The sequence below is a fragment of the Phacochoerus africanus genome, chromosome 10 (assembly GCF_016906955.1).
Source record: "Phacochoerus africanus isolate WHEZ1 chromosome 10, ROS_Pafr_v1, whole genome shotgun sequence".
NCBI lineage: Eukaryota > Metazoa > Chordata > Mammalia > Artiodactyla > Suidae > Phacochoerus > Phacochoerus africanus.
In genome coordinates this window covers 104,405,202-104,425,037 of record NC_062553.1, presented here as the reverse complement: position 1 = coordinate 104,425,037, position 19,836 = coordinate 104,405,202, and the positions used below count along the sequence as shown (strand labels likewise).

General features: G+C 40.2%; 1 pseudogene; it reads right to left on the bottom strand.

The window, feature by feature from the left end:
- The window catches only part of LOC125137478 (CYFIP-related Rac1 interactor B-like), a 43,737-nt pseudogene that overhangs the window by 7,475 nt on the left and 16,426 nt on the right, over nt 1-19,836 (bottom strand).

Sequence of the window (19,836 nt, the reverse complement as noted above, 5' to 3'; positions counted from 1 at the left end):
GTGCCAGGCCAGGAATCAAACCTATGGCCCAGTGCTCCCCAAGACACTGCTGATGCTGTTGTGCTGCTGCAGGAACTCCATGGAGGTCTTTCTTAAAGCTTTGGTTGTGTAGGAGTAGTGATGCCATTTTCTACTTTAGTTTTCCATGAGAATCGTTTTGTAGAAGTATTTTTGATGTGTTTGTGGGAGGAAGTGATCTCCAGGTCCTCTTATTCCACCGTCTTGATCCTCACCTCACCCCACTGCTTTCTGTTCTGACACCAAGGTCATGGATTTATCTTGTGCAATATTTTGACTTCCTGCCTGTGTTGCTGAAAGTTGGCCTCTGTCCACCAGTGCCGAACAGAGACAGGGAGAGAGAATTTTCCGCTAAAGAGAAAAAAAAAAAAAAATAGCTTTATTGCATTGACAGGCAATGGAGGCCACAGCAGGTTAATGCCCTAAAGACTGTGCCTTCCCTTGCGGGAGAGAATAGGAAGTGGTTCTATAGTAGAAAGTGGAAAGAAGAGCCACAGATAAGGATCAGGATAGATGCAAGCTTTCATTCTTCTTCACAGTTAGTGTTCAGTGGCCCTAGGACTGGTTCTGGTGGTCCTGCTCTCTTGTTTTCATTCATTGGGGGTTTTAGTTCAATAGAAGAACTCAAAGACACTGTTATGTGTATTACTTAAAGAGGAACCAAGACCCTGCCCAAAGGCTGCACTATTGTTTCTTGACTGTTCCTCCCTTGTCTCTGCATCCCCTCTCTTCCATGATTAGCGATTGTTGTTACTTACCCTTTGGAACTCAGGGAAGGTCCAGCAGGCTGAAGCTAATTTCCTAAAAATGAGAAATGAGGGCACGGAACTTGTGCCCAAGAGCTCCACAGGGTTCTGCTCAGTTTCACCTGCTATGCAGCCTAGGTGAGGAGTGCCTATTTGCAAGCTTTCCAAAAGGAAGTTAATTGCAGATAATTGGCTCCAGAGCTAAAAATCCTACAAAGGACTTGGTAAAATCCTACAAAGGACTTTGGCTCCTTGATTAAAAGAAGCAAATTGTCATCTCATAGAGAAAGAGTATTACAGAAATAAAGAACATGTTGTTACAGGAAGGCGGACCCTTCTAGGGCCTGAGAGTGGGCTCTTGTCTAACACTCAGAGATGAATTGTCCTTAGGAGACAAGTACTGACAAAATAAGAAGCTTTATTGGGAAGAGGCACGCAGACAGAGAGCAGCAGAGTAAGGGAACCCAGGAGAACTGCTCTGCCACATGGCTCGCTGTCTCCAATTTTATGGGAACGGGGTTAGTTTCCAGGTTGATTCTGTCCAGTCATCTTGCTTGGCCTGTGCTTGGTCTGGCCCGGGCTCCTTCTTGGTGGCATACACACCTCTCAGCCAAGATGGCTTGCAGCGCCAAGGATCCTGGGAGGTTGATTGTCTCCCAAATTCTTCTGTTCCTTATCAGGGCCTCCTGCTGTGAGACAGCTCATGCAAAGGCTGTTGTCCTGTGTGGCCAAGGTGGGCAGTTTCAGTCAGTGGTCCCCTAACAATGATACCAGTTGCAGGAAAAACATCAGTTGTTTTTGCTGTACCTTTATTTATTTATTTATTTTTCAAAACAAAGCAGATATATTTCATTTTCGGAGTTCCCGTCGTGGCGCAGTGGTTAACGAATCCGACTAGGAACCATGAGGTTGCGGGTTCAATCCCTGCCCTTGCTCAGTGGGTTAACGATCCGGCGTTGCTGTGAGCTGTGGTGTAGGTTGCAGACGAGGCTCCGATCCTGAGTTGCTGTGGCTCTGGCGTAGGCCAGCGGCTACAGCTCCGATTAGACCCCTAGCCTGGGAACCTCCATATGCAGCGAGAGCGGCCCAAGAAATGGCAAAAAGACAAAAAAAATATGTATATTTCATTTTCATATCAGTACAGTATGATACTATCATAAAGCAGAATCTGAAACATTTCTTCTAACCAGCACATCAGTGCAGGTTTAGCCTCTGGAATGACCATGGACCTCAAAGCGAAATGAGTGAAATAGGAAAATGGGAATGTGTTTTGCTATACCTTTAATATATAGCTTTATCTCCTTGCCACAGAGAATCACACTTAGTGGGGAGAGTGCCATGACTGTATCTACTCACTGTAGACAATTTTGAATGTATAGCTAAGCACATAGAAAAGTAAAAATTACTCAGGGTATCATCTCCTAAGGTAATCAGTGCTAGCATTTATATATGTGTGTGTATAGATATATTTATGTATACACGTACCCATTCATTTATATAAAATACAAGTTTTACACATATAGATGAAATCATATTACATATGCTGTTTTGTAAATACTTTAAAAATTAACAACTGTCTTAATTTTCTTATTTCATTAAATGTTCTGTATCATTAAGAAATTTTTAAAAATTGTTTTAATGAGCAGTCAATGCAGATAACTTAGAAAATATTAAAAAGTCTGAAGAAATAGATTAATCAAGGACTCAATCCCACCGGCTGATCATAATTACTATAATCTTTATATATGATTCTTTCAGTTTTAAGTATATGTATATGTGTGTACACTCACACACTACATGTATGTGTGTGTGTTTATATATTCCTATGCATGTCTATGTATATAAATTTTTAGGCATACAAATATGTAGGTATGTATATGTGTATATTCACATGTGTTTGTGTGTCTGTAGATGCCCATACATATGTCTTCATTTGATCAGGTTTGTATTTCAGAAGGCTTCATTCGGCACCAAATGTAAAAAGGATTTGAGGGGCATATCTGGAAGAGAAGGCTAATTAAGTATTACTGTAATCTTGCTGAGACATGAGGACTGAAAATAAGATGGTGAAAATGAGATTGGAGAAAAGATAATTGCAGGTATGTGGGAACGCCCTGGTAGTATCAGGGACTGGCATAGCATACAAAGACAACAGATGACAGATGTGCAGATGGATATGGTATCTCCCAAGGGCATCAAGGCACAGTATTCTCTTTTCATCTAGTTCATCTGTATGGGAAACCAACCTTTGAAATAGAGATAAAGTCCCTAAACAACATCATTCAATCAGACATTGAAATTTGCCCCAATGAACATTTCTACTCTTTATTTGCTTCTCAACTCATCTCCCTATTAAGGAAACAGATTATTTTAACTGGAATCACTCTCTTTAGTAACTTAAATTGCCTTTTACTATCTATTTTTTTTTAATTCACCCCTTCTTTAGCCTGTCCATCCTTCTGTAACCATAAGTTGAATAAGCACAATGTGCAGAGTTTAACTGAAATGGAAATTTATTTTTGTCTTTATCCTTCACTGGGAGAAGTTTTATTTCCTTTCCCTCCATAAAAGCCTTGGCTTTAATTCCAATGGTTTTTTGGACCATTTAAATAATAAAATGTTCTATCAAGGCCTCCAAGTCACACAATCTTAGGGGGCACCGTTTACACTGTAGTCTTTGTAAATGATAGACTCCTGGAGCCCAGCTCCAATAGATTATAATGAGAGTGGAGTATTACAGTATGGCCTTGAGTCCTAAAGTCACTTTAATATCAAAATTACAGTTTTAATGTAGTATTCAGAAATCTTTTATCTACCGTATTGAAGAATATTTTGCTCTTTATTCAGTTAAGATCCCTCCTACCCACCTCACCTTCATTCCAGGCCTGGCTGTGTGCATGCCTGCAGTCTTCAGGGAAGAGTATGATCTAAACCTTCTTGCTTAACCCCTAGGACTGTACAGTAGGGAGGAGGGCAGAGGAGTGGGACCCCTCTGATAGCCCTGTCCCTCAGTCTCACTCTCCACCTGTGGCAGTGCCTCACCTTCAATTGGCTACTCCCATTGCGCCTTGACTTCTGCCTTGCAACAGTTATTCCTAGGTTGTCTTCACTCTTCTCAGACCATCCTGTTGGACAGGATACCTTTTAAATGATCCCAGGTGGATCTTTCTACCATTAGCTTTCATCTAGTCTCTAGAATTCCCATCCTTTTGACTTAGTATTAGAGGAGAGTCCAGTACCTTCCTAGTCACCCACCCATGTCCTGCTGTCATAGATTGCTTTAGCAGGTATAGGTGAGGGCCAGGCATTATGACCTTGTGCCCCTCAGTCAGGACTCAGACTGTGGTGAAGCTAGTGAGGCACTTGAGTGCAGAATTAAAGAGGGTGTCAACCCCCCCCCCAAAAAAACAACAACAACAACAAAAAACTCAATAGGAGTTCCCATTGCGGCACAGTGGAAACGAATCCAGCTACTATCCATGAGGATGTGGGTTCGATCCCTGGCCTCACTCAGTGGGTTAAGGATCCAATGTTGCCATGAGCTGTGATGCAGGTCACAGACACAGCTTGGATCCCTTGTTGCTGTGGCTGTGGCATAGGCTAAGGGCTATAGCTCTGATTCGACCCCTAGACTGGGAACTTCCATATGATGGCAGTGGCCCTAAAAAGCAATCCACCCCACCACCAAAAAACCCCTCTGCAATAAATAAACAGTATTTTAATGCAAAAATAAATATTAATGCAAAAAAGCATGATGAACAAGATAGAAAAATTTTAAAGACAAGGTTAGTGCTGGAGTTCTGGTTGTGGTGCAGCAGAAATGAATCCAACCCGTATCCATGAGGATGTGGGTTCAATCCCTGGCCTCATCCAGTGGGTTGGGGATACAGCATTTCCATGAGGTATGGTGTAGGTCTCAGATTTGGCTCAGATCTGGCATTGCTGTGGCTGTGGCACAGGCCGGCAGCTATAGCTCTGATTCGACGCCTAGCCTAGGAACTTCCATGTGCCTCGGGTGTGGCCCTAAAAAGCAAAACAAAACAAAACAAAAAAGACAAAATTAGTGCAGGAGATATTGAGTTCCATGATTCTCTTGAAGAATATTGCAAAAAAAACCCAGATCATTGTTCCCCCATAATACGTCTTTCTTTCCAATGAAATAATCCTCAAAAAATGCTCTCAGTTGCCACCATCTTTTATATCTATGTTGACATTTAGGTTCTATGCTCCAACAGCTCACTGTTTTTTTTTTTTTTTTTTTTGGCTGCTCCATGGCAAATGGAGTTCCCAAGCCTCACAGTTGTGACCTACGGTGTAGCTGAGGCCATGCTGGATCCTGTGCTGGGCTGGTGGGGGATCAAACCTGCATCCTGGTGATTCAGAGAAGCCATAGATACTGTTGTGCCACAACAGGAACACCTCAGCAGCTCACTTTGAAATATGTTTTGTTTATTGCTGCATCAGTGAAATTTCCAGTTTATAGTTATCCATCTGTCCATCTACCCATCCACCCATCAACCCATCCGTTCGTCTATTGGGGTTGTGTATGAACGAGAATAAAGACATGGTAATGATTAATTCATTTTAAGAGATGGTTAAACTAATGACTGTTAAATGGAAATGTTTAGAGTCACAAAGAGAATTCTAAATTGGTCTGCCTCACCAAGCAGGCCCTGAGCACAGCTTGACATGTAAAATGAAAGGGAGCCACAGTGCATTCTACTTTCCTGTTAGGAGTGTCCCATAAAACATTGTCATGCTACCAACTCTTCTGTTCTGCTTACATCCGCACCTGTGTAGAGTCAGAATCTTGTGAGCTGTTCTGAAACTGCTGGTTCCATAGTTTGTGATCAGTTTGTCAATGTAAACAGAGACCTGTTACATTAGAATGAAGTAGAAGTAGAATGATGAACCTGATCTTGTTCAAAGCAAAATTAAGGACCCTTCAAGCCAGTTGGATTGTCAGTTCCTTTGTAAAAAGTGTTTTTATTATTGTTCAGCTGCCTTAGAGATAGTGTTAACAAAGGATTAAGTTAAACTTTGTATCAAGGAGTTCAATAGGCATGTCAATGTAGACATGGTGATTTTTTTTTTAATTTATTTTCAGAGGTTTTTTTTTAAGCGAATGTATTAAAGGGGTAATTTAATCAGTAAATATTTGCTGTCTATTTAGCTTGCTTCTTACAGAAAAGTTGGCTTCAGTGATTTAGAGTGGTCAGAGACTATTGTCAAAAATCAGTTCAGGCATTGTCAGCCTATTTGTGTAACCCAGTACAAATCACTGAGTTTTCTTCTTGCGTCCAACTTCATTGTATTGTTCTGCAGAGTGTTCAGTTGTCAGCTCTGTTTGCCTTGGCCAGTTGAATGACCCTGCTCCATAAGTACAACCTATAATGCATTTGGCTTAGTAAACTAAATAAACTAAACTGTAATATGCTGGCCACAGAAAGGATTTTATAGGACCATTCCTGCTTGAAAGAGCATAATTGGCATTTGAAATGGTTATAATCCAAAAAGTTATCTTAGCCCAAGGCATATGACCTCTGAGACCCCACATACCAAGAATTTTACTATGTAAAAATGACCCATTTAATACAAAAACAAACACATAAGTTGAATTGAATTTCACTCCATGATGTTTTCCTGAAATACGTTGTCTAAAGACATCTTGCATATCAGTTCCTGCTTCTGTATAAATGACCATATTTAAACCCAGTTATAATAGGCTTCCTGCAGTGAAAGGCTAACTTGTTCAAAAAATAACTTAGGGCCCAGTGACACCAGGGAGTCTATGGCCCCATTGCCGTGAGTAAGCAGAAGGTCAGTGAAAGTAAACCCCTATCTAGCAAACATTTTGCAAAGAATAAAATGGGAATTTAAAAAACATGTACAAGTTTACTTAATGTTTTATTAACATTAGCATTGATATGAAAGAAAACATTTCACATGTATAGCATAAAGAATAACCAAATAAATCTCATTTTAGCCCCTTCTACTTTAAAAAGGAGAGTAGCACTGTAGCAGTCCTGTGCCATTGGTACTCATTGTTCCTGGAAAGCACTAATGACATCTGCTGTAAACACCCAAAGGTGCTTTTGCTCTCAGGCTTTCCTATGATCACAGAAACATGCTTAGCCCCTGCAGGCAGGGCGTGCTGGAAGAGCCAGGGCATCAAGACCACCAGGAGCAGCCCGCAACTCATAATGGAAAGGAGCTGGTAGCTAAACATCCAAGCTTCCTTGCCCCTCAGGATGCCTTTGAGATATATTCTATGCAGTCTTCAAGAGTTCCCAGTGAAACTGAGCATTGGTTGCTCATGGTAATAAACTGTTTATTAAGTCACCCTTGTTTAACTTCCTACCTTTCCCTTTCCATTTCATTTCCTTACTCCTTTACCAGTGTTTCCTGGGATAATCTCCAAATAAGATACAGTTTGATCCTTTGAAAAAGTGAGGTTAGGGTGGCAGACCCTCTGTGCAGTCAAAAATTCACATACAGCTTGTATTAGCACCCTGTATTTGTGGGTCCTCCATATTCGTGTTTCCTCCAGGTCTGTGGTTCTGCATCCAGGGATTCAACCAACCTCAGATCATGTAGCACTAAAAATTTACTACAGAAAAAAAAAAAAAAATCCATGCGTAAGTGGACCTAAGAAGTTCAAACCCATGTTCAACGGTCAGCTGTACTTAGCCTCAAATTCTTGCATCAGAGTTTGCTTCTAGGGTGTTCTTAACAGTCTCCAATACTGTTGAAGTTCTCCATTTTCAGCCCCAGTTTCAACTATCTCCTCCAACCAAGGGTAACTACTGCTTTGATTTTTTTAATGTTTTTTTTTTGAACTGACTAAATTAATTTCATACTGTTTGCATGCTTTTGCAACTTGTAAGAAATTAACCATTGTGTTTCTAAGATTCATCTATTGGTTACTTCTAGATTTGTGCAGTTATGTCAGTTCTGCCATGAATCAGCACATCTGTTCTGGTACCCATGTCAGGAGGTTAGGAGCAAAACTGTTTGTAATAGACTCCACATTTGCATTTCTTAAAATCACATTTTCTCATAAAGGAAGCATGTTTATTTAATACGTCTCATTTTATTTTCTTTCAAAACCGCACTAAAGCTCTTAAAAAGGCAAAAATGCAGAGATGGGGAAAAGAGATGAAACAATATCAGTGCATATTTAAAATCTGCAAAGTAGATGGTGAGTGTTACTTGGTAGAACTAAGCCAAATCTAAGATGGGGTGAGGGATACAAAGTGGGTAGGAATCAGAGAACCATCTTAATTTGTGCTGCAGAATCTTCAAAAGGCTTCATGATGGGTACCTCTGAAAGATGAGATGAAAGGACCTAGCTGAAATGTAGAAAATTGATTGAAAGCTTTTAAATAATCAGATAAGTTCCCAAATTGCCTTCTCTGTACTACACCCATGAGTAATTGTTCTTCACAGCTAGCAGAATTGCTTTCCAGAGAGGGTAAGAATTCTAGACTGAAGGATTCTAGACACAATTAGACACAATTAGCAAAGAGAAACAGGAAGATTAGTAGAGTGTATGCCTGTTAAATATCGAGAGAGCCACCCAGTTCACTTTTTAGAACACTGGGAACCAAGCCAAGATTTTGGAAGAGTCTTCTCTGGGGGAGTTGACCAGCGCATGTGGAAAGACCTAAAGAAAATGACATGGCACTTTTCCCAACAGAGATGGCCCACCTATGTCACCCTTCAAGGAAGTTCACAGTTGGCAAGCTCACCAGGCCTTTAGTCATAGGTCTTTAAAAAATGAACATAAAATGGTTAAAAGACCATCTCTTCAGCAAGAATTGCTGGGAAATCTGGACAGCTGCATGCACATCAATGAGACTAGAACACACCCTCACGTCAGGCACGAAAATAAACTCGAAAAGGCTTAAAGACTCAAATGTAAGACAAGACACCATCAAACTCCTGGAAGAGAACATAGGCAAAACATTCTGTGACATCCACCTTATGACTATTTTCTCAGGTCTGTCTCCCAAAGCAACAGAAGTAAGAGCAAAAATGAACAAATGGGACCTAATCAAACAGACAAGCTTTTGCACAGCAAAGGAAACCAAAAAGACAACTTACAGAATGGGAGAAAATAGTTTCAAATGATGCAACTGACAAGAGCTTACTCTCTAGAATATGCCAGCACCTTATACAACTCAACAGCAAAAAAGCCAACAACCCAGTGGAAAAATGGTCAAAAGACCTGAATAGATATTTTTCCAAGGAGGATACACAGATGGCCAACAAGCGCATGAAAAAATGCTCCACGTCACTCACTGATTATTAGAGAAATGTACATCAAAACTACCATGAGACACCACCTCATACCAGTCAGAATGGCCATCATTAATAAGTCCACAAATAACAAGCACTGGAGCGGGTGTGGAGAAAAGGGAACCCTCCTGCAGTGTTGGTGGGAATGTAAGCTGGTACAGCCGCCATGGAGAACAGTATGGAGGTACCATAGAAAATGATACACAGAACTACCATATGACCCAGCAATCCCACTCCTGGGCATGTATCCAGACAAACCTTCCTTGAAAAAGACACATGCACTCTCTCATGTTCACAGCAGCACTATTCACAATAGGCTAAGACATGGAAACCACCCAAATGTCCATCAACAGATGACTGGATTAGGAAGCTGTGGTATATACACACAATGGAATACTACTCCACCATAAAAAAGAACGACATAATGCCATTTGCAGCAACATGGATGGAACTAGAGACTCTCATCCTGAGTGAAGTCAGACAGAAAGAGAAAGCCAAACACCCCATGATATCATTCATATCTGGTATCTAATAAACAGCGCAGATGAACCATTCCACAGAAAAGAAAATCATGGACTTGGAGAACAGACTTGTGGTTGCCTGGGGGGAGGGGCAGGGAGTGGGAGGGATTGGGAGCTTGGGGTTAACAGATGCAAAGTATTGCTTTTGGAATGGACTAACAATGAGATCCTGCTGTGTAGCACTGAGAACTATGTCTAGATACTTAAAACGCAGCACGACAATGGGAGAAAATATTATGGATACATGTGTGTGTGATTGGGTACCCATGCTGTACAGTGGGGGAAAAAAAACAGAAAATGTAATAAAAGAAAAAAAAATCAGAGAGGAAAAAAAATGAGCATTAAGTCAAGGAGACATTTGAGGGAAAAAAATCTTTAGTATGAAAAAGAGCAAAACAAATAGATGGAATGATTTTAGATATATGTAGGAAGTATAAAACCTCCAACGGGTAGTTCCCGTTGTGGTTCAGTGGTTAACGAACCCGACTAGTATCCATAGGACACAGGTTCAGTCCCTGGCCGCACTCAGTGGGTTAAGGATCACGCATTGCTGTGAGCTGTGATGTAGGTTATAGAACTGGCTCAGATCTCCCATTGCTGTGGCTGTGGTGTAGGCCAGCAGCTACAGCTCTGATTGGACCCCTAGCCTGGGAACCTCCATGGATGCCGCAGGTGTGGACCCCCAGAGACAAAAATGAATAAATAATAAATAAATAAATAAGAGCTCCAAACTAAAAACATGCATTTAACTATAATTAATATCAGCTCTTGGAAATTAAAGATGTGATGGGAGAAATGGAATCCTTAATAAACGAGTTGAGTGACAAACCTTGCAGGAAATATATGAAAGTGACAAAAATATGCTGCTGGAGGACAAAATGTGCATATAAACCTTGGATTTAAAAAGCTTTAAAATAGATTTTAAAATATGGGAAATATAATACTAAATATTTTTTCAAACTGCTATATCAGTTTACTTTCCCTAAAAGTGTAAGAGTTCCGTTCAGCCACATCCTCATCAGTAATTACTTTTTCCTCTAGAAGTTTGGTAGGACTGACTTTAAATCTGTCTGAGACGAGTACCTTTTTTATGAGAAAAGTTTTAAAATAACAGTTGAACTTCTTTAATTGTAGTACTGTTTACTATATATGTAATAAAACCCCTAATGTATATAACATATGCATATTCTACCTAATATATAATAATATATAACAATATAGTTTTGTTATAATAATACAGGCTTTATAAGTTTTTTGTAGGATGTGTCTTTTTGCCTATCAATTTCTTTTTTTACTAATGTCTGTTTTTTAATTTTTTTTATATACTAATTTTTATTTTTTTCCATTATAGCTGGTTTACAGTGTTCTGTCAGTTTTCCACTGTACAGTATGGAGACCCAGTTACACATACATGTATGCATTCTTTTTTCTCACATTATCATGCTCCATCATAAGTGAGCAGTCATAGTTCCCAGTGCTACACAGCAGGATCTCATTGCTAATCTGTTCCAAAGGCAATAGTCTGCATCTATTAACCCCAAGCACCCCATCCATCCCACTCCCTCCCCCTCCCCCCAGGCAACCACAAGTCTGTTCTCCAAGTCCATGATTTTCTTTTCTGTGGAATGGTTCATCTGCGCTGTTTATTAGATACCAGATATGAATGATATCATGGGGTGTTTGGCTTTCTCTTTCTGTCTGACTTCACTCAGGATGAGAGTCTCTAGTTCCATCCATGTTGCTGCAAATGGCATTATGTCGTTCTTTTTTATGGTGGAGTAGTATTCCATTGTGTGTATATACCACAGCTTCCTAATCCAGTCATCTGTTGATGGACATTTGGGTGGTTTCCATGTCTTAGCCTATTGTGAATAGTGCTGCTGTGAACATGAGAGAGTGCATGTGTCTTTTTCAAGGAAGGTTTGTCTGGATACATGCCCAGGAGTGGGATTGCTGGGTCATATGGTAGTTCTGTGTATCATTTTCTATGGTACCTCCATACTGTTCTCCATGGCGGCTGTACCAGCTTACATTCCCACCAACACTGCAGGAGGGTTCCCTTTTCTCCACACCCGCTCCAGTGCTTGTTATTTGTGGACTTATTAATGATGGCCATTCTGACTGGTATGAGGTGGTGTCTCATGGTAGTTTTGATGTACATTTCTCTAATAATCAGTGAGTGACGTGGAGCATTTTTTCATGCGCTTGTTGGCCATCTGTGTATCTTCCTCGGAGAAACGTGTATTCATACTAATATGTTTAATCTGCTTATGTTGGTTTTGTCTTATGTTCATTTTATAGATCATACCAAAATGGCTTTTTTCTCCTGAACTTAGTGACTTTAAGAAACTTTATATACATGCATATATATATATATATGATGTGTATATAGCTCTTACTATGAAAGTAATGTTTGTTTAGTCTTCTTACTACAGAAGCAATATGTTTACTGTTGAAAAATCAAAAAATGTAAATAAGCACAAAGGAGAAATAACCTTCAGTAATCTCCCCACTTAGGGATTACTTCCAGCTATTTTAGGTTGGTACCCTGAAAACCAGACCTGAGATAGAGAATTAAGTGCATAGAGTTTACCAGGGAGTGCTCTTGGGAAAGCACCTGTGCGTGAGTGAAGGCAGCAGGAGGTCTGAGAAGCAGAGCATTCAACCTGCTGTGCAGTAACAGTGAAGTTCTTAGCGAATCCTCTGAGGAGATCTGGAACTGGAATGGCCTTTCAGAGTTGTTCCTCACTTAGGTAAGGAGGTTGGGTCTCTGTTTCCCTCATTGATCAGTGGTAGGATGCAGCCCTCCCCTAGAGAGAGGATTACCTTGAGCCAGGAAGCTCCCTTAGGCCTTGGACAGTTTCAGGGGAGGGACCCAGCTGTGGCTGACACTGTCAGCAGTGAACCCATCCTGACAGTCTGGAGAATAAGTGCCTTTTCACCTTGGTTCTTTGTGTGTGTGTAGGGCTGGGGTGGTGGTAACTAAGTGGGAGATGACTCTTGTCGGTACACCACAGTGTCCACTAAAATCTACCTCTTGCATTGCTTGGACCAACTTGCTTACCATGCTAAGTTTACCTCATGTGGGAACAGCTTGTCCAGGATCCTGACTGGACTCTTTTTTTGAGGAAAAGTGGGATGTTATTAGCTCTATGGTGGCAGCTGTCCTTGGGATCACAGCTGATGTTCATAATCTCTCTTTTCTATTACCCATTCTAGATTTGCCTTGCTCTTGGGGGGCTTTCCCTGAGGAGCCTTGGGCCTCTGGCCATCATGCCTTTCTCTTGCTGTGGCCGCTGCATTTACCTATTTTCTTTCCAAATTTGCCAAAGAAATATTACAGTGTTCCAGTGGATCATCCAGGTAGCAAAGATATTCCTTTCTGCCCCCGTTGTGTAAGAGCAGCCCTGCTTTCTGACACTCTGGTTCAGTTACTCCTGCCAGAATGGTAACTTCTTTCCTTGTCTATTGTTCTCTTGGGCAGTAGGATTTCTAACTCACTGAGACCAGAGGTGAAGCCATGGGCAGTGATGGCAACATAGAAATTTATTATTTCCTAACCCCCAGATATTCTACCTATTGAGGATAGAGCACAAATAATGGTTATAAATAAGTGTACTGTATCCTGGAGACTGATGCCCCCCTCCCCTGCAGTGTATGCATATCTTTATTTCCTTAGGAGAAATTCAGAAAGTAGATTTGTTTGCCCAAATGGCCATAGTAAAATCAGGTCTCACACAGATGAGGGTGAGTATTCCTACCTCTAAGCCAGGGCAAAGGATATGCTGGGCTGCCTGAAAAATCCCACCTCCTATTCTGTTCTAGATTGTTTGTTCTGCCTTGCAAGTGGTACTCTGGAGTAGTGCTTCACAGGAACCCTGCCCTAGGACTAGATTCTATCATGCAGTTGTCCTTGCAAATAGATTATTAAAGGAAGGATGTAATTATAGGTGAAGTATAACTAATAGTGTAGTTAGTTAAATACATAATAACAGTTAAATAAATCTCCAGTGGGGAATGATAGGTATATACCCAAGAGCGGAATCTATTTCTACAAGAAGTTACTTTGGCCAACTTGAAAATGAGAAAAGAAACTGTGCAGAAAACAGTTCTTAAGACTACTTAGGCAATCACAAATGAATGATTAACTGGCTGAAATATCACCGATGATTATGATTATGTGTCCAGGGCAAGGAAGAGGGCACTTAGAGGATCATGCTGAAATAAGCAGATTGCAGCAAATGTTGTTTGGTTACCTTTGCAATAAAGAGCTCATTCTCCTCAGCCTTTTGTTTGTTTGTTTGTTTGTTCCTCATTAGAAGATAACAAAAGAAATTGATGAGGATTTCTATTTACCTGGCATATAAGGGGGTAATATGGAGGAAAGATGTTTGGGTGGAGGAAGAGGAGTAGACGGAAATCATTCCGATCATCCGTGAGAAAAACTCTCAACTCAGGTCTTTCATCTCCAACCCCTTCTGTGGTGGTAGAAGCACATGATTCTTCTCTCTGGACAGCATAATTGGGATCTATGTTTTCAGACCAAGAAAGATGGCACAGGTGAGATGTACAGTAATTGCCTTTGACCTGTGGGCCACAGCTCACACAGGAAGGCCTGCAGTGGCCTCTGAGAGACAGATGATTAACCCACTGGGCCTCTTCTTCTGTATAGTAGTGACAGGAGGAGGGACTTTCAACCTAGATTTGAGTTTGTGTTCTAGCTATTGCACTTGCAAGCTGTGTGACTTGGAGTAAGTAACCTTTCTCTGCCTTGTTTTCCTATCTGAAAACCGGGGACAAAATTGTCTGCTTAATGAGGTTGTTGTAAGGATAAAACAAGTTAGTGTTTGGAAATGGCCTGGCACATAGTTGATGCTCAGTAAATGTTCACCTCATTCCCTCCACTGTGTTAGAAGGCATTTCTGTAATGCCAAGAATTGTCCTCCAGTAATCTAATAGAAAAAGCCTCTTTAGTGTTAAATCATCTGCCAACTGTGACCAGGGCACAGGCTTCACAGCTCTTTAGGGCCTTTAAGGGGCAAGGTTCAGGCCAGAAAGGTACTTCCCTGTACCTATGACAGGATGGTCATTAGGGCCTCTGCCCTTGCTAAGGTAGAGCTCTCTCCCTGCAGAGCTGGAACAGCCCCAACCTCATCTGGAGTTTATCCTGACGTTTGAAGAGACTGCAAACTAGAGCAGCAAGGGAGGCCTAGGGCTAATTGGGGGAACCAGCCTTCTCTAGACTTTGGCTTCTGATACAAGTGCCATTAGCTTCACCTCCTCTCCTAAATCTCCTTTGAATTGCTTGTCTCTAATAGATTTGCAACAGGCTGTATGCTCAGAGATGCTTTCTGCCAGAGTCTTCGTCAGGGCCTTTTTCAAAGCTAGACTGATTGCTTCGTTCTGATAATGCACAGTGACAGTCAGACCTCTGGGGCAGCAGCTGGCAGGGATCTTTGCTCTCCCCAATTGCTCCTTGATGTTGATCTAAGCCATCAGGACATATGTAGATGATAAATTAGGAAGAGCACATTTGCCCTCTATTCCTGGCTCTGGAAACAATGTGGAGAATTATCAGTAAGCAGTATCTGTAACATATAAAATGTCAGCTCTCCCTTTGCCCTGCTCAACCTATGAAATGCCACATCCCATTTGTCTTTGTTCCAACTGTGAGACGCCTTAATCTCATCACCCTGGCCTTTTGCAGTTAAATGTTCTCCGAGGATATGATCTATGAGAAGAAGGAACACTGATAGTAGAGCTAATCTTTCAAAGTCCTGCTTAAGCAATTGTAGATAAAATAAGAAGAGAGGGAACTCTGAAAACCATCATGATTGTCTTACTTTTGCCCTGCTGAAACTCATTCCAGACCCCTCATGTTTTGACTTCTTTTTTCCCTACATAGATGTAATATGTTGTGCTTTTTGTTGAGTAGAAAAATCCAAATAATTAGAGAACAAAGTTTTAAATGAGTTTGTTGTTTCAGATTTCCCTCAAATAAAAATGTTATTTTAATCATTGAATCATTGTGTAAATGGCGTTGTGTGGCTATATCTTATTTTTCTTTAATCACGGGATTGTAAGCAGTTAGAAAAAAAGACCACTGTCTTAGATCAGTGGTTCTCTAACTTTAGTATATATCAGAATAAACTGAAGGGCTAGTAAATACACAGATTGCTCAACCTGACCCTCAGTAAATCAGGCATGGGGCCCAAGAATTTGCATTTTCAGCAGGTGGTGCTGATGCTGCTGGTCTGGGAACCACATTCTGAAAATTGCTGAATTGTGTAATAAAAGCCTGACTATTTGGAACCTTGGAGAATGGAATTATTTTGTAATGCAGACTGTACCAGATTTGATATGAGAAGACTTGGGTTCAAGTGGCAATTCTGAAGATTACAAGAGGTGAGATAACTGAGTCTCTGAGACTCAGTTTTATCATCTGAAAATCAGGAATGAAAATAATACCTGCATTGCAGAATTCTGTAAAGATGAGATAAGGTCATATAGGTGAAATAACTTGGTAAATGGCAGAACACAATCTAAGTGTAATTCATCCTAGGTGTACTTTCAGTAGTTAAGTTTTTTCTTCTTAAGAATAAAAGCTTTTATTTTAATTTCTGGAATAGAAATATTTTATCATTATCATCATCATCATAGTAGCAGTAATAGAAGTCTGTCTACTATTTATTTTACTTTCTGTACTGGGCACTTAACACATTTCCCTTTATATTTTTCAAAAACCCCATAAAATTGACTTTATCATATAAATTCTTTGCTTACCTAAAAGGAGTATACTGGATAGAATTTAAATTTTTCCTGATGCCTCAGGACAAAGCAGCCCCCTTGGGTATGTGAAGCCCCTGTCTATATAAACAATTTGACTTAAAAAATGTATTATATGTGGTACATGAAATATTATTCAGAGCAAAAACAAATGTTCTAGCAAGCCAAGAAAATACATGGGAGAAACTTAGATGTGTATGACTAAGTGGAAGAAGCCAGTTTACGAAGGCTATGTGATGTGTGATTCCAACCATGTGACATTCTGGAAAAGACAAAATTGTGGAGACAGGAAAAAAAAAAAAGTCAGTGGTTGCCAAGGGCTGAGGGAGGGGAGAGGAATGAATAGGTAGAGTACACAGAGTTTTTAAGTCAGTGGACCTGCTCTGCATGATACTGTAGTGATGGATACAAGCAGGGAGTATATGTGAAATCTCTGTACCTTCCTCTAAATTTTGCTGTAAACCTAAAACTTTTCTTAAAAAAATAATTATTAAATTTGAAAAAAACGATGTGATTGTCAGATGTTGAAGGGGGATGGATGATGAAGCTTAGGACAGAGGATTTTTAGGGCAATGAAATTATTCTGTAAGATAATATAAGGATAGATATACGTCATTATACATTTGTCCAAACCCATAGAATGTGCAGCACCAAGAGTGAACCCTAATATCAACTTTGGACTTTGGGTGGCAATGATGTGTCAGTGTTGGTTCATCAACTGTAACAAATGTATCACTCTGCTAAGTTAGGGGTACATTGATAGTTGAGGGGGACTGTACATGAGAGGGGTGGGGTGTCTTGGAACTCTGTACTCTCTGTTCAGTTTTGCTGTGAATCCAAAACTGCTCTGTTTCGTTTGTGTGTGTTTATGGAAGTATAGTTGCTATAATATATAAGTTACAAGTGTACAATATAGTGATGCACAGTGTTTAAGGGTTTACTCTATTTATAGTTATAATAAAATATTGACTATATTCCTCTCCCTTGTTGTATAATATATCTTGTAGCTTATTTTATACCTGAAGGTTTGTACCTCTTATTCCCCAACCCTTATATTGCTCTTCTCCACTTCCCTCTTCTTGCTGGTAACTATTAGTTTGTTCTCTACATGTGTGAGTCTGCTTCTTTTCTGTTATATTCACTAATTTGCTGTATTTTTTAGATTCAACATGTAAATGATATCATAGAGTACTTGTCTTTCTCTGTCTGACTTATTTTTGTGTGTGTGTGTGTGTGTTCCAATAAAATTTTATTTATGGGCACTGAAATTTCAATTTCACGTATTTTACACATTCTACAAAATATTATCTTGATTTTTGTCATCTTTTTTTAAAATGTAAAAAGTATTCTTAGTCCACAGGCCATACAAGACAGGTGGTGGGTGGGAGGCCTGGCTCACAGATGAGCTTGCTAAGCCCTGGTCAGAGGTGGAGAGATCTTTCCACTTATTCCACAATGTGCAGATCACCAGCTATGGTACCTGCAAAATTGGCAGAAGTCACAGAATTTTTCTCAGTGGAAACCCCAATGCAATGCATAATTAGCTGCCTTAAAGGGCCTGTTTGAAAGGACAGGTTCCCTTCAGAGTATAACTTTTCTGATTTTGGCATAGAAAAGAAGTCTTAAAAACAAGAACATGGAGTTCTGGTCATGGCGCAGTGGAAACAAATCTGACTAGGAACAGTGAGGTTGCAGGTTCAATCCCTGGCCTCGCTCAGTGGGTTAAGGATCTGGCATTGCCGTGAGCTGTGGTGTAGGTTGCAGATGCAGCTCAGATCCCATGTTGCTGTGGCTGTGGCATAGGCCTGCAGCTACAGCTCTGAATTAGACCCCAGCCTGGGAACCTCCATATGCTGCAGGTGTGGCCCCAAAAAGACAAAAAAAAAAAAAAAAAGACCAAGAAAGAACCTTATTGAAAAAGAGGGAAAAGGAACAGAGGAAAGAAATAAAAAGCTAGAGTAAATGAGATCATAATTACAATCACTAAAAGCTGTTCATTCTCAGTCACTGCAGAATACTGTCTTCTGTCTACAGCAGGTGCTTAGCCCAGAACTGTTACGCAGCATGGATTTAATCTGCTTGGAGGTAGTCCTATCATTCTAATGTTTAATTGTGTACCTGAGAGCATGAGGAAGACGTCTACACTATTAGGAGGCTGGTCTTTAAGAGCTTTGATACAACCTTTCATATCAATTTTTGAAGTTTTGGCAAATGCTCCCACTTGATGTATGTGGTCATAGAGTATTATGCTCACCATTACCCTTAAGCAGAATGACACTGTCTCTTAATCTGTAAATCGACTTCTGTATTCCAGTGTTTCAAGCATGACTCTGCACACACTAGCCATGGTGCTTAGACAATCTGTAGTATTTTCTATTGGTAACTTTTTATTCTCTGATAGAAATTTTTTTGTGGCATCACTTAAGGTTTTCAGCATTGGGGTTGCCTCAGCAAAAACAAAGATATTCAATTTTCCAATTCATTATTTACTTCATTTTCTCCTTCTTCTGGAACATTATTAATTCTCATACGACCCTGTGTTCTTCTTTGTTTTTTATTAATTTATTTTTTTATTACTCAAATGAATTTATTACATCTGTAGTTATATAATGATCATAACAATCCGATTTCACAGGATTTCCATCCCATAACTCAAATACATCCCTCCACCCCCCCAAACTGTCTCCTCTGGAGACCATAAGTTTTTCAATGTCTGTGAGTCAGCATCTGTTCTGCAAAGAAGTTCAGTCTGTCCTTTTGTCAAATTCCACATGTCAGTGAAAGAATTTTATGTTGGCATCTCATTGTATGGCTGACTTCATTTAGCATGATAATTTCTAGGTCCATCCATGTTGCTAAAAATGCTGGTATTTCGTTCTTTTTAATGGCTGAGTAATATTCCATTGTGTATATATATACCACATCTTTTTGATCCACTCCAATGTCGATGGACATGTAGGTTGGTTCCATGTCTTGGCTATTGCAAAGAGTGCTGCCATGAACATCGGAGTACATGTGTCTTTGCGAGTCGTGGTTTTCTCTGGATAGATGCCCAGGATTGGGATTGCTGGATCAAAAGGTAGTTCTATTTTTAGTTTTCTGAGGAATCTCCATACTGTTTTCCACAGTGAGTGCACCAATTTACAATCCCACCAACAGTGTACTAGGGTTCCTTTTTCTCCACACCTTCTCCAGCCCATATTGTTTGTAGACTTTTTGATGATGGCCATTGTGGCAGGTGTAAGGTGGTACCTCATTGTGGTTTTGACTTGCATTTCTCTAATAATGAGTGATGTTGAACATCTTTTCATGTGTTTTTTGGTCACTGTATGTCTTCTTTGGAGAACTGTCTGTTTAGATCTTCTGCCCATTTTTTGATGGGGTTGTTCGTTTTTTTGGTATGGAGCTGCAGAAGTTGTTTATAAATTTTGGAGATTAATCCCTTGTCAGTGGATTCACTGGCA